The sequence below is a fragment of the Xiphias gladius genome, chromosome 2 (genome assembly GCF_016859285.1).
Source record: "Xiphias gladius isolate SHS-SW01 ecotype Sanya breed wild chromosome 2, ASM1685928v1, whole genome shotgun sequence".
In the NCBI taxonomy this organism is placed as follows: domain Eukaryota; kingdom Metazoa; phylum Chordata; class Actinopteri; order Istiophoriformes; family Xiphiidae; genus Xiphias; species Xiphias gladius.
The window spans coordinates 21,864,293-21,878,878 of NC_053401.1; the positions used below are offsets into that span (position 1 = coordinate 21,864,293).

The 14,586-nt window shown below is 40.3% G+C and overlaps 1 protein-coding gene across 4 annotated transcripts in view; it reads right to left on the minus strand.

Moving 5' to 3' along the window:
- Positions 1-14,586, minus strand: part of osbpl8 (oxysterol binding protein-like 8) — a 91,928-nt gene that overhangs the window by 51,777 nt on the left and 25,565 nt on the right. The window contains exon 1 of one of the 4 annotated variants that reach the window (XM_040144304.1): positions 6,595-6,643. The exons of the other annotated variants lie outside the window; for them this stretch is intronic. The gene's annotated coding sequence lies outside the window, so the exon portion shown is untranslated. Of the gene's footprint in view, positions 1-6,594; positions 6,644-14,586 lie in introns of those variants that run through there. 4 annotated transcript variants of the gene reach the window in all.

The following is a 14,586-nucleotide window of genomic DNA, read 5'->3' on the forward strand; positions in this document are numbered from 1 at the left end:
AAAAAGCAAAAGAGGAAATACAAAGACAACTGAGCTGGATAATTACAAAAGCAAAAAAAAACAAAGAAATGTGACTCTGTTTGCTCTGAATACATTCCCTTTGCTCCATAACTCACAATAAAGAGTTTTCTGGATTGTCACGGGTTGCCCAAAGTCACAGAATAGGGAAAACAAATTGTGTTCATTAGGATAAAAGGAGTAATACAACAAAACTTCATGTTGATAGCAATGACACAGCACCCCTCCTCTGTGCAACACCAACTTTTACAGCCATTTCTGCAGTATTTGTCAAATTACCATTGCACAGCATCCTCTAAACCGCCAGCATCCTCCTCTGCAGCACTAGGTGAGTGTGAAAACTCTGAGTCGGGGCCAGCATGTGGTAGCGTCAGAGTGGTTTTATCCATCGAAGAACTGACACATCTGTCAGCGCGAGGTGGGTCCATGGCCAAAGCCTGAGTTCAGGCAGGCAGAGAGCTACGGTGTGTGGTGCAGATCGTGTGTACGGTGTGTGGCTGATTTAAAAAGAGAGTGGAACTGCAACAGGCTCCATAAATAAACTGTCAAATCACATGGGCCCAGAGAGTGTGACTAGAGCTGGCTCCGTTCGTCAAGATAGAGTCCAAAGTAATACTTGAGCCAAGGTAACCAACATTATTTACTCTGAAAACCAAAGTATTCACGAATTTCAAAACTTGGCAGGAAGGAACCAGTGACAATCTAGTCTTAGAGGTGTTTTATGTGTTCAAGGGTCTGTGTCTGTGTCTACTGCACAGAAAGACAAAAAGCAAGGTGTAGGTGAGGACTTACAGAGTTCACATTGCCCTCCTGGTCACTGTTGAGATCAAAGTGACGCTGAGCAGGCCTGACTTGTCAACTTTAATTATTTCTGTGCTTTTTAAGCATGTCCATACACAAGTATTTAAAACTTTGGACCTCAGATCCCACATTAACACAGATTAAGGTGTGGGCAGAGTATGATGGCTGTCGAGTGACTGCTGGGAAACAACGGCAACGGTCTCGCTACTACAATCCTGAAATTAGTTAGGTCAGTGGAGCTTTTCACTGTTCTGCTTGGAGCAGGTGTGGAGAACACGGCATCATCATCGAGGAGCTGAAACAGTTTGCTGCCTGACAGTGCACCCGAAAACTTCTCATCTTAATTAGCCTGCTGCGTTGAATTTGGGTTGAAATGTTGGTCCCTGTATCGCTTCTTTCTGCTGCCTGGAAATAAGGCTGCAATTTAGATCATTTTCACAACTGATTAGTCTGCAGTCTTATTTTTTCCGGTCATCGTTTGTTGTATAAAATAATAATAATGAAAACAGTGAAACAATGCCAATCACAACTTCACAGAATCCAAGGTGACATCTTCAATGCCTTGCTTTGTCTGATCAAAAGTCCAAAACCCAAAAGTATTCAGTTTACGATTAGACATGACAAAGAAAAGCAGCAAATCCTGCCATCTGAAAAGCTGGAACCTGACAGTGTGTCAGTGTTTTCACTCTTGTTGTCTGAAAATTTACTAAAACAATTAACTATGAAATAGTTCCAGACTATTTTTATTTTATTTTATTAGAATCGATCAACAAATTCATTAATATACTAATCATTTCAGCTCTACTTGAAAGTCTGAACAGAATAATACAGGTAAAGTTCATCTTAAACTATGGCTGCACTGTTCTGAAGGATCAACACCTCGCATGATCCTGACCTTTTTAAGCAATCGGGTTTTAGCCAGATGTGACCGACCCACATTTAAAAAAAAAATTAAAAAAAAACAAGTTACTGTTCTGCAGCAGAAACAGGAGTTTGTTATATGTATTAGACAAGTTGAACACGATGTCTGTCCTTACTTCAGCACAGGGGGGAGAAAAAAAAAAAAAAAAAAAAAAAAATTAATGGCATTTGATGCGTTAAACCCCCCCCCCCCCAAAAAAAAACACACAATTTTATAAACTGCGTGGAACACTATCATAAAAATATAAACAAATCCAAAAAAATGATGGTGTTTATGGTGAAGATCCCCATTTTTAGTTAAGAAGTTACGTGTCACAGTTGCAGCCTCATGCTTGCATAAGAATTATCCCAATGAATTCTGTGCAAAAATGAATCATAATAGATATTTAAAATTTGTGTCAGTGAGCAACGTTATCGTATTGGCAGCAGTGTCAGCAGATACCCTCAGTTAAGGTATCCACATCTGTATGGGCAAAGAATCAAATGGATCGGCGCATCCCCGTCTTCAACATCAAGTCATGGTGTAAACGAATAAGGTAGAAGCTTGACAAAGTTTTGACAGGGAGGCTACAGCACAGCTCTAGACTGGGACCTCTAAGGTGGCTTTCCTTTCTGGTATATTTACACTACTTCTTTTTACTATATTTCATCTTGTTTGCTTGCTTAAGGTCATAAGTGTTAACTTGACTTAAACATCATTTTGTTCATAAGTATATGGTCCACTAAGAACAACATTTACCAGATCATCCTTTTTATAAATCTGAATAATTTACAGCTAATGGCTATAAAGGTGTTTTTTAAAGTAGTTCTTTCTAGATGAAGAGAAAATAGAAAGCTGTTCTAAGTGATTTTAATGAGGCTTTAATGGAGTTCCAAAAGGCAGTACTTTGGTGACTCATTGTTACTACATTATAGTCCATGACATACAATGTCTAAAGTCTAGACTCTAGGACTGGTACATTTTCTGGTACAGAATTACATTCTTAAGAATTTTTGGAAATATGATGAGTGTAATAAATTATCAATTTTTAAATGAAGACTGGGGTGTATAAGTGTCTATTCTGGATGAAATAATTCAAATAGGCACTTTGGCGACAAGGTAGCTCTGAGGGTCTGAAAGGAACAGGTTTGAGTGCTACACCCCCCCACTTTACTGCTGATTTTGAGTAGCTCTAGTTAAGAGCATCAGACAAATGTTTGAAATTAATAATATAAAATGTGCTAAAAGATTCTGAACTACAATTAAATGTAGAGTATTTAACGTCTTCCACAGATAAGGTTGGAGGAAGACAGAAAGGAAATCAGAAGTCTTGTATGGTCACACAGAAAATCCATAAAGAGATAAGGGTTAGGATCTACAGCATTTTTTTACAATTGTATCTTTTCAATGTTTTATCTTTCATTAAGAAGGAGCAGGGAGGCGTGGAGGGGGACTTCTGCTCGACACTCGACCCCACTCAAACAGCGTTTCATTAGACAGTAGCATTTCAACACGTCAGTCTACAAAAGGGGGAGGTGGGGGGTAACTAGGTGGGTCCTTGGGCCTCCCACAGAGTGTAGTCTCGGGTTCATCACTGCAGGGGGGCCCAGGGTTCAGGGACAGCATGGAAGAGACAGGGGAAAAAGAAGAAGGGTGGTAGCAATACTGATGATCTAAAATGATTATTAGGGAAGACTGAAGTTAGGTGCTACAGCTCAACTAAAGAATAATGAGGTCAAATACTGTTTTGCCATTTTCTTTGTCATTCATAGAACCTAGAAAAAGTATAAGTGAATGCATTCTTCGTACAGGTAACCAAAGTGGGAATGACCTAGCCTTCAAAATATTAGGAAAAAATGCTCTACCCACTGATCAAATGCAGTGCAGTACACAATTTGGTCCATTCTCAGCATAGCAAAGCTGTGAGGTTGGCCAAGAGCCATCTGAAATTTAAAACCTCAGAGCGACATCGAAGATAGACTGAACAGTGAGGAAACAGAACCACTGACTGATCACAGCTGGATTTCTTTTTTGTTAGGGGAGCAGGTGGTTCAAACTGGAAATGTATCATTATACTTCAATTACATTTAATATATGAATTTACAATGTTTTGGAAGATCTAATTCACTGTCCACATCTTGTTTCAAGTAGGATTACTGTTGTCCTCACTGAGGGCAGCTTCCTTGAGCCGATCAAAGCTTTGTAGGCAGTATAAAAAAATGGGGATGTTAGCTTCTCTTGCAAGAACCAGAAAAATAGCAACAGAAAAATTGCCAAAAAATGGCAACAGGCATGGATGAGATGTATGCAGGTGAAAAGGCAGTTCTAAGTCAAAATATTTCTACAAAAGTCACAGCAAACGTTAAGTTACCTGTTCTCAGCAATCGCTACTACTAACTTCTTCTGTGTAAACTCAAAATGACAACAGAAAAGATATATGATACACACACACACACACACACACACACACACACACACACACACACACACACACACACACACACACACACACACACACACACACACACACACACACACACACACACATATATAAAACCTATGTATGTATATGTCTACAAAAACTATGAGCTATGAGCTATAGTGCAATGCTATGCTACAGGTTCATCTAACACACTGTATATAAGTTAAAAGTAGCTTCAACTCAACCAATTGAAGCCATGCTTATTATTATAATTCCATCACTAATAATAATCCAACAACATAACACAAAGACTGAATAATGAAATAAAAACAAAATGGATATTCACTCTGATTATCAGGTTATAAATAATTTACATAACAACACATACAGTAATTGCTTTGGTGGTCTAATATGACCGCTGTGCAATACCATTTAAATGCTTGTTTAAAAATGATTCCCTGTCCAACTGTAGGAAGCAGTGTCAAGTCAATCTCCAGACTCTGGAACTGTTCAAAATGAATGAACACAGGCCTCCGCTAGTACTATAAATCTGATTACAAATCTGAACACAACCATTCCTGGAAACCTGCTGTTTGCGTAACTGCATCCCAACAATAGATAAATGGTTAATTTGCCCTCATTCAAATGAGCCATAAACATGGTCAGACATTTAGGTGGCAATTATCCGCTCGTATGGCTTCTCATATCACTGCTTCGCAGATGACACCCAGCTATACCTGTCATTCCCGCCAGGTGACCCCGAGGTCTCAGCACGGCTCTTAGACATATCCAAATGGATGAAGGAACGCCACCTTCAACTAAATCTCTTTAAGACGGAACCTTTAGTCATCCCGGTCAATCAATATCTGCATCACAATATCATCGTCAAAAATCACCTTTTCATCTCTCACCCTAACCAAGGTTGCGATAAACCTGGGTGTCATGTTTGATGACCGGCTATCCCTCTCTGACCATGTTGTGACTGTCCCGGTCATGCCGCTTTGCTTTATACGGCATTAAAAAAAAAATCAGGCCTTACCTGACTCAGTACGTCACCCAACTCTTGGTACAGGCCATGATCCACTCTCACCTAAACTACTGCGATGTCCTTCCAGCATGTCTCCCAGCATGCACAGTGAAATCCTTACAGATGGTCTAAAATGCAGCAGGGCATCTGGTTTTTCGATCAGCCTAAAAGGGCACATGTCACTCCATTGCTCATTGACTTCCACTGCTACCCACGGCTGCCTGAATCAAATTCAAGTCACTAACGCTTGTATACAGAGTGACTTCTGGGTCTGCACCCATCTACCTGAACTCAATCATACAGGCTTATTCTCCTTCTCGGGCACTGTGTTCCTCCATGGAACGTCGTCTGGCATTGCAATCCCTGCACACAAGGCAATCCCAGTTCAGACTGTTCTCTTTGTGGTTCCCCAATGGTGGAACAAGCGAACAAATGTTATCAGAGCAGAGAGTCCCTCCTGGTCTTCAAGAAACTCTAACACCTCTAACACCCTAACATGCCTAACTAGCATTTAATATGCACTTTCGGTGCACTTCTTTACCTGATCTTGCACTTTTGTCTTACTAAACAGATCTAGCACTTAGCACTTACTTCAAGTTCTCCTACTGTACTGAAGCTTTGGTGTTGTCTCTCACTTGTAAGTCGCTTTGGATAAATTCATCTGCAAAATGAATAAATGTGAATGCAAATGTAAATCTTGATTGCCATTTTTGCTTTTGCAGGATAATTTATGCAATTGGCAAAATAAAAGCACTTCACTGTGTTTTTGTTTTAAGCCCCTTTGGGTTTCTAATTGGACTTGAGAGCGTTGCATTAAGGAGCTATCATGTTTCTATAATGTGCTCGATGTGGCTCCTTCATCAGTTGCAAGCGACCACAGACAGACCTCCCCTCTCTCTCATTAGGCTGGATTAGATCCATGCTTTGGGTATCAGCCTGCAGCAGTCTTCGCTTTTTGCACACATGCAAGGAACTCTGTGGAGACACTTGGAGCAACAAATATTCAGCCATCTAACTCTCTCTACCAAGCTAATAGAAACAACATGATCTGTGTTAGCTGTACACGTAGCCCTTGAGCAAAGCGTGGCAGCCAGTGTTCAGCGGTCACTCGCTGACAACATACTGAGCAAACAACAAGCTAGAGTGAAACAACAGAGTCGTCTCTGTGTTCAAACCTTATAACAAAAGCAGGCCTAAAGTTTAAAAAACATTAATGGCAATACCACATGGCAACAAATTGTTTTATCAAACTGAATGACAGGTTTTAAACATGTCTACATCCTATTATGGAACAAACAAAATTCTTTAAACTTGACTGTACACAGTACTATCAATTTCAACACAGTCTAATCCCCCCACCCCTGCTTCCCGTTCTTCAGTTTGACAGTTTAAAGGTTCACTTGCAGAAAAAGAGGAAATGCATACCGTGCTTTAATCAGCTGAGGGAGATGAGCTCGTCGCTGCTACCGTTTCTTGGTCGGACTAAACCTGGTACGACAAGCCACTGAGCTAAGCCCTGTCTCTCTCCCACACACATACACACACCAAACACTGAAGGGAGGAGAAAAGGCAGCGAGAACAAACATGCGAGAGAATTCATCCCTCTCTCTCCCTCTCTCTGATGAGCACTCTTTCCTCCCTTTCCTGCTCTTTTTCTTCTCATCTCATCACTCGGAGCCTTCAGTCATTTTCTTGTTGTCCCACTCTGGAAATTTGTTACATCACTGGCATTTGTTTATTCTTCCTCGGCTTTTATGTGGCTTCAAAGTACTCATGATTTTCCATCTCACTATCTTTCCATTCATCCATCTCATTCCTTCTTTTCCGTAATGTACTTTTTTGTCTCTATGAACCCCCTACCATGCATTTTGACTACAACACAGCTCTTTTACTCATGTGTGTCAGACAAATATGAGCAAGATACCATGCAACCACAACAACCAGGAAGTGGGCTGTCGCTGGTCATAAAGGGTTGAACTTAAAGGCATAATCAAAATCTAGTGTACTGGAGCAGTTATTAGTGCATGTCAGAGCTGCGTGTACGCCCTCGAGCACAGCTACTGTAACCACACGGCTCTTCCTCATGCTCTTGTTGACTGAGGCCCTTCTGCACCAATAAACCAAAGCCACAGAGCCAATTTCCCCAGCCATCATGGAAAATCACCCCAGAGGAGGACGCATGCACGACGCAGCTGCCCCGCCACCTTGTTATGGGCCCAGTAATGCAAGCTTTAATGCATTCTCCTGTGGTACTGTTTCCATTTACCTGCTTAACTGTTTTCCACACGCCGCAGAACGGAGGCCATTTAAAGATACAATTCAGTACACAGATGACCATATAAACAAGTTGCATAGTTTGTCATTACTACAGATGCAATAACCAAAGATTGTTTATAGATTCAGAAACATAGTAGATTCAAATTGATTTTAGTCTCATTTCCAAAAGAGCAAATCATTTTCAACTGACTCAGTCAAATGTTTTTTACGATGTCAGTCTCATCAACAAGCACATTTAGTCTCCTCAGGCAAGGTGACACTGAGGTCTACTTTCACTATTCACACCCCTTCAACATTTTGTTAGGACTCTGTAAATTCGATGAAATATCGGCAGGAGTTGATCTCAAAAAATGTTACTACATGTACGCAGCCTGCTGTGCTTCTTACCAAGTTTGTCACCAACTTGTTTGAAAAATGTTTTAGATCTCGATAAAAGGACTGGTGACAGTACAATTTAATGTGAAAAATTTAAGATAGTGTGAAAAATCAACATATCACCAGTTTTGTTTCCTCATCTTCTTGGAAAGCCACCTCAAAGCCACCGTCTGCTTTGACATAATTTTTGTTTGCTTGTAGATATATGCACATGTCTGTTGCCAGGTATATTCTTTCAAGGAATAGCTTTACATTTTGGAAATATTTATTTACTTATGTGCCAGGATATTTCCTGGAGTCTTGTCACCGTGAGGTTCCCCCAGGAAGTGTAGGGTTTTCCCTTGCTGTCTGGCGGGCTTAGGCGCTTGGCGGTGGTAGTGGTGGTTGTGGGGGTTAAAGTAGTGAGCCGATTCCTCTCTCACTCTCATTCCTCTCGCATAATTATTTTCTCTGACAGTTAGCATTTTTCAGATTTCAGTCTTTTGGAGCTCATCCTCTGTGGCAGACATAATTCTTGGCTGTTTGTCAGATTTTCTCACTAGTTCATTTCTACAGTAAAGACGGCCGGACATGCTGTGAACTCGTTTTCACTTGTCATGAATTTATTTCCTCTGTGTCAGCAGAACACATTAGACCAGCCTTCAGAAACTCCTGCAGTATAAACTGGACCAAGCAAACACTTTTAGGGCTTATTAACTCTGAAAGACTCACTGTAGAACGGACCTGAAAACCCTCACTAGCCTAGCAACGTAATGAGGCTATAAATAAACCCTAATGCAGTACTCTGTAGAAGACCGTAGTTAAAATGGTACTCACTCCATTCAAAAAGGATATCCGTTGTAATGAATGAGCATATTCTAGTCCTGAAATATGAGACAACCCCTATTTTTTTAACCTAAGTTTCAGAAAACAAGACTAAGTCAAAACCTAGTATATGGCTGGACCGCATATGATCTCTTTCTGTTGTCAGACAACGGAACAATTACGAAACGTATGAAATAGTGACTGAAACATGGCCCATTAAGACGACATGTTAACCACCAGTTACTTCAAAGCCATTTCCAAGCTGCTACTCTGCACTGCTAAAATCCTGATTTATTAACCAGGACGTCGTCTGACAAATCACCAGACACATAAGTTAAAAACAACAGCTGTGCTTTGATTTCAGCTGCATTTACCTGTAAAATGATCAATCAGAGATAAAGTTAGAATCTCATTCAAGTCTGTGTCAGCTGACGTGTGGCTAGTTAAATGAAACTCAGAGAGATGTTGCCTGTGGAGGGAAAACCCGACCTTGTGCTTGCGGGGAAATACTGGCGACTCTCTTCTACGGAAAGGAGCTAAGGTTGGTCCAAAAAGTCACTAGATTTGTCCCTAGTGCTTTTTTGAAAAAAAGTGGCTGAAGGGTTCTGAAAAGTCGGTAAATCCAGTGACAAAGGCGCTAAATTGGAAACACTGCCCGTAGAAGCCCCCTGATGATGCATTAGAAACTGTTCACGCCAATTAATTTTGAAAGAGCAACGTCTAATAGCGAAACTCATACACTTGGCCAGTTGACTAATGGTGTAACTTCATCACTCAGTCAGTCAACAACAGACATTCGCATTTATGGGGCTGGCCCAGTTGTTGCAGTTCAGCCAAAAAATATTCCTATATTACGACCAATACGGTATCCTCTCTCTCCAGAGCAATACAGAACTCTCAGCACAGTTTTTTCCACTAGTGCCGCTGCTGGAAATGAAGTTGATAAAAGCTGCCTCAGTGAACCAAAAGAAAAATTGTGTGTCATAAAACCAAAACCAAAACATTGAGTTGGAAGACACGAAAAGGCCAAGATTAGGCAACTAGTAGATGTGAAAGAATCAAGCTTTATGAAACTGAGGTTGTGTGGAGCTGAAAAAGAGTGAGCAAAATTTGTCAGTATTGGAAGATTGCATCTTTGAAGTACTTTCAAGATATAGTAGCTACTGTTTCAAGTTCTGGAAACACTCTCTCAAGAAGTGGAGTTGTGCACAAACTTCATAGTCTGTCCTGATCGAGGAAATTGGCTAATATTTTTCTCAACAGGCCTACAAAGGAACAGTTGTAATGGATCAGTCTACATCTAGTCTGCTGAGAGACATGACCGTGATTCACATCATGAGATTACATTAAAGAAACCACTTTCATCCTGACAAAAAAAGGACTGTTCCTTGCACTGTACTGAGGTGGCAGTGAAAGTAAAGAGACCCTTCAAGGAGTTTGAAAATAGCAGAATCAACCAAGCAAAGAAACTGCATCCATCACACTCAGAAATGTAAAGCTTTATTTGCAATGGAACACTGGTCATTTTAATTAGACTAAAGAGTTGAGCAGCGGGCAGGAAAGTCCTGCTGAGTATGATTCAGTCTGTGACTTTGACAATGTTTTCTCAAAAAAGAAGGAAAAACAAAGTGCCCATTTATGGTAGTTACTGTTGCAGGAGCACAAAACCCTGAACAGTAACTGTTATAAGTGCAGTAAATTTGGTTTTATGTTATCTTTTCTTGAGAAAATGTTGTAATTCAGTCATTCTGACAGAAGCAGAGCCTTCTTAATCTGTATTCAAAGAGCACTTATTGAGTGAATCACAACTTCCCCTGCTTTAGAACCAATACAATACAACTGTAAGGTCACACAGCCACATCAATTATATGGGAGACGATTTTAATATTGATATATTACATTTTGCATTAGTGAATCTAATTCAACATAAGATGATGGTAGATAACATTAAACATTTCAGAGTACAGTGCCTTCTCTGAAGAAACCGTGCCAGACTTTTTTCCCAGAGGCAAACTGGGACTTCCAAATAATTAAGATATCACAAGAAAAAAAAATTATTTTAACAATTGATGGTAACCGTACTGTTTTTTGAGTGCTCTTTGTTTTTCATAGTATGTCTGGGTGATATAAACAGAATTAACACTGAACATAGAAAACTTTCTCGATAAAAAAAAATTTGTAAAATGTAATTCTTTGTTGATAAGATACACTGTTTAACAACATACTAATAACTAATCACATCACACAAACAAAGGTATTTCTAACCAACTGCATGGCAGTATTTTAGGAACGGACATCCCACGTCACTGAATAGCACCACCTGGACCCAGTGGTATTGGTTAAGTTAGACTACATGTGCTAGTGTTTTGGGAGCAGTAGTCAGAGAGGCTTGTAGGGATGAGCGCCCCTCTGACTTTTTCAAGTGAACACAGAAAACGACAGCTCAACAGTCACAAGAATGTAAGAAGCTGTTGTAGAAAGGAAAGAACGCTGGTGGTGTGGCATTACCTTGCCTACTTAAAGTCTTGTTTGGTGCAATTGCCTGAAGAAGAACTAGATTACTTCAAGGTACTTAAGCAAAAAACCTGTGCCAGCAAGGCCGGGAAAAACCACAAACAGAAAAAAAACTCCTGAAGCATCGCCGTCCAACATACCACACAGAGCGCTGGCACTCACACTCTCACCAGCAATTAGACACAGTAGATACATTTTAAGCTCTCTGGCTGTAAAAATTTCATGCTGCGCGATTTATAAGGATTTATAATCAAAAGATTGAATATACTGTATTTGTTTATTTTCGTATAATGTATTTATTCAACTAAACACTCTGTTTGCATCTGATACAATACTTTGTTGACTCAGGTTCTGAATTTCCTACTGGGGAATTCTAAGCTTAAGCTTCCAGCTCTATGTCATGGCATTCGTTTCAGTGTCTGGCATATTCCGCAGTGAGATATCCCACTCATTTTCAGACAACAAGGGTTACGCACATAACCAAAGGTTTTGCTGTGTTCCATCCCTAAGAAGAAAACACAACAAGAGGTATATTACTCCATAGCTCCAATAGTATATGGCTAAGACATTTTGTATACTTTGGAATAAATGGAGGATACATTTATGAATGCTTGAATCACTTCAACAGTGGATACTACTGTATATAGAGCTGTATACAAGTACCGGTGTATGATAGCTATAGGATACATTTGTAAAAATGGACATGCGTAATAGTTGCCACTGTTTGCTTGCGAGGAGGGCTGCCATTCCTATCACTTCTCAGTACTGAAGCTAGCAGAATACACACCTCATCATAATTGCAGCTCATGTGCTGACACACAATATATTAACTTCCTTGTGCCAAAGGAACTTGATACTCCAAAAGGGATGTGTGTGTGCCTGTCATTTTATTGTTTACTGATCGATTCACACCAGCGAAAAAACAGAGCTAAATGTCTTTTTAACAAGTCGTACAGGGTCGTATGGTAAATAGCAATACTCTAATGGTTGCATCTTGAGGGGAAACACACACACAGTGTTTCTACCACTTGTTCAACCTATGCGATGTTACATGCCCTCGCCTTTTTCATTCCCAGTGTCAATAAATCCATACTGTCTTGATTAATGCCCTCAGATCGACAGCCCATCCACCACCTTTGCCCGGCTAAAAGTCTTTTCTGTCAGGGAAGCACTGAACAAATCCTGGCAGGAGACACCAAGTTTCTCCACTGCACTTAGTTAAATCCAGAATGCTAAAATCCGCAACTTCCCCAGCATCATCTGAAGTTCACTTTGTCACGTCTTTTCAAAATTGGTGTGTATTTTCAGACTTTCATATGCAGTTTTTCCACATCTGAGGCCAAGCTAAAGCCGTGGAGGATAAGCTTGCTGTTCGTCTTTACTTTAACTCATTTACATTACTGGTGAGAATGTGTCTCATAAGCCCAGACTGTCAGTTGGGCTCTGTCAACAGCACCCTGAGCCTGGCCACTCAGCTTCTCACTCCCTGAGAGCAGCCTGAAGCCAATTTTCACCTCTGGCTTCTTGCAGCCTCCTGTAGCTCCTGTTACATTATGTGGCATTGTAGGTCTGAAAACCAAGACCCTGTACCTAGCGCTGCCAGTTAGAAATCACTGTTTTAACAGCAGAATAAAAATTAATCGATACTGCGATTGTATAAGTTACATGTGGATAGCTATTGACATTGCGTCTTGCATTACTGGGACACTGTTATTTTGCTTTTGATTTTTTAATTTGTTGACACCTGGGGAAAAGAGAGCATAGCTTTCCAGCATAACTTTGACTATGCCAGATATCATTAGTCTATGAAATCAATAGATTTACTAGTGATGACATCAATGGTAAACATCATGCTTTGTTGTCTCTATGAAAAAGATACTACTCTTTCATGTTCTGTACCACTAAGACAAGTGGATTTTAGTAGAGGAACCGACATCAGCTTCTCCACAACAGAAGACTCAATTGACCATAATGCAACACAGCCACAATACATGTTGCATTTGTTTGCGTAAGATGTGTGGTCAGCAACACATCTAGTTCCAACTAAATGATCAGTTTCAATATAATTATGTGGAAATTCAGCAATTCTCTTGATGTCAGAAGGCAAGTAAGAAATGTAGGAGAGCACCAGTTGAAGCAGAGGTGTCAATTTGTAGAGATCTGTTTTCACGTTAACATTCAACAACAAAAAAAACAAAACACATTAAATCTACTTTGATTATATCTTGAAAAACAAGAAAACGTGAAAAGTTGTTAAATTAGAACACTGACTGGGAAATATGCATGTCTTCACCAAATTTGGTGCCAATCTATTAAGGAGGTGTTTTCACTGGATTAGTGAAACCTTTGACCCGCTAGTGACACTAACGAAAAGTCAGAAGAGATCAAATTTAATAACAATCCATCAAAAAGTTGTTTAGTTATTATAGTCTGGACCATAGTGGTGGACTGACAGATCCACGCTGCCATCCCTAGATCCACAGCGCTAGTGTGGCTAAAGAGTCAGATTAAAGTTACAAGTGCTCTTTGAATACAATTGACTCCATGAACCTGGGCAAACATTAGCCTAGGCAATCTTTCATATCGGTTTCGATTTTCACGCTGATGATTCACTGAGCAGTGGAGGGCTTCCTGTCACGCATGAAAAGAGTCCATTCGAGAGTTATACCATTGGTCGATTTTTAATATTCAAGTAATTTTGGCCTCTGCAGACTGTCGATATAGGTATTTATGGGCAGCAGACTAGAAGAAATCCACACTTGGGCCAGAATCCTCTACTAGTTTCCCATTTAATGGAAGTCTTTCAAACTCACGTCCTGTACATCTTTCCTGCAGCTAGAATGTGAGGTTGCTTTAAGTGCAGTATACTGGTCATTTATAGAGGAATGATCAGTGCTGAAACAAGAGTTGGTGGGGTTGGTATGTGGTGTAGCTGCATCAGATGGGAACGTTTAACTATCTTGTTCCTGAGAGAGTGCAATGACTACATTTTTTTAAACTCCTGGGAAAGAGAATTGAGCTAGGAATATCCTGTCCTGCATTCACATCTGGGAACTTCCAAGCACAACCACTCTTTTACTGTTGGCAACTGTAAAGCTCCTCTGGAACAAGCAGAGGTGAAGTGCCTTGCAAAAGGGCAACTCAACAGCCACCTAGGATACAATTTTTTTCATTCATTTCAGCTGCTTTAAATCCCTTTAGTCAGTGATCTCCTAGTCACAGATCATCTTCCCTTACCTCTAAGCTACCTGAAAGCCATTGTTTAAGTGCATAATGGTTGTCTATGTGCCTTTTCACTGCTGCCAATTCTGAAAAGCAGGTCACCAGCGCTTTCATTACAGAATGTACAATGCAAATGACAAAAAACTGAATGGTGGTGTATGTTTGAAACAGGAGGGGGGGCTGGCTGCCATAAACCTTCCTGAAGCATCTCCTGACTGTGAGGAT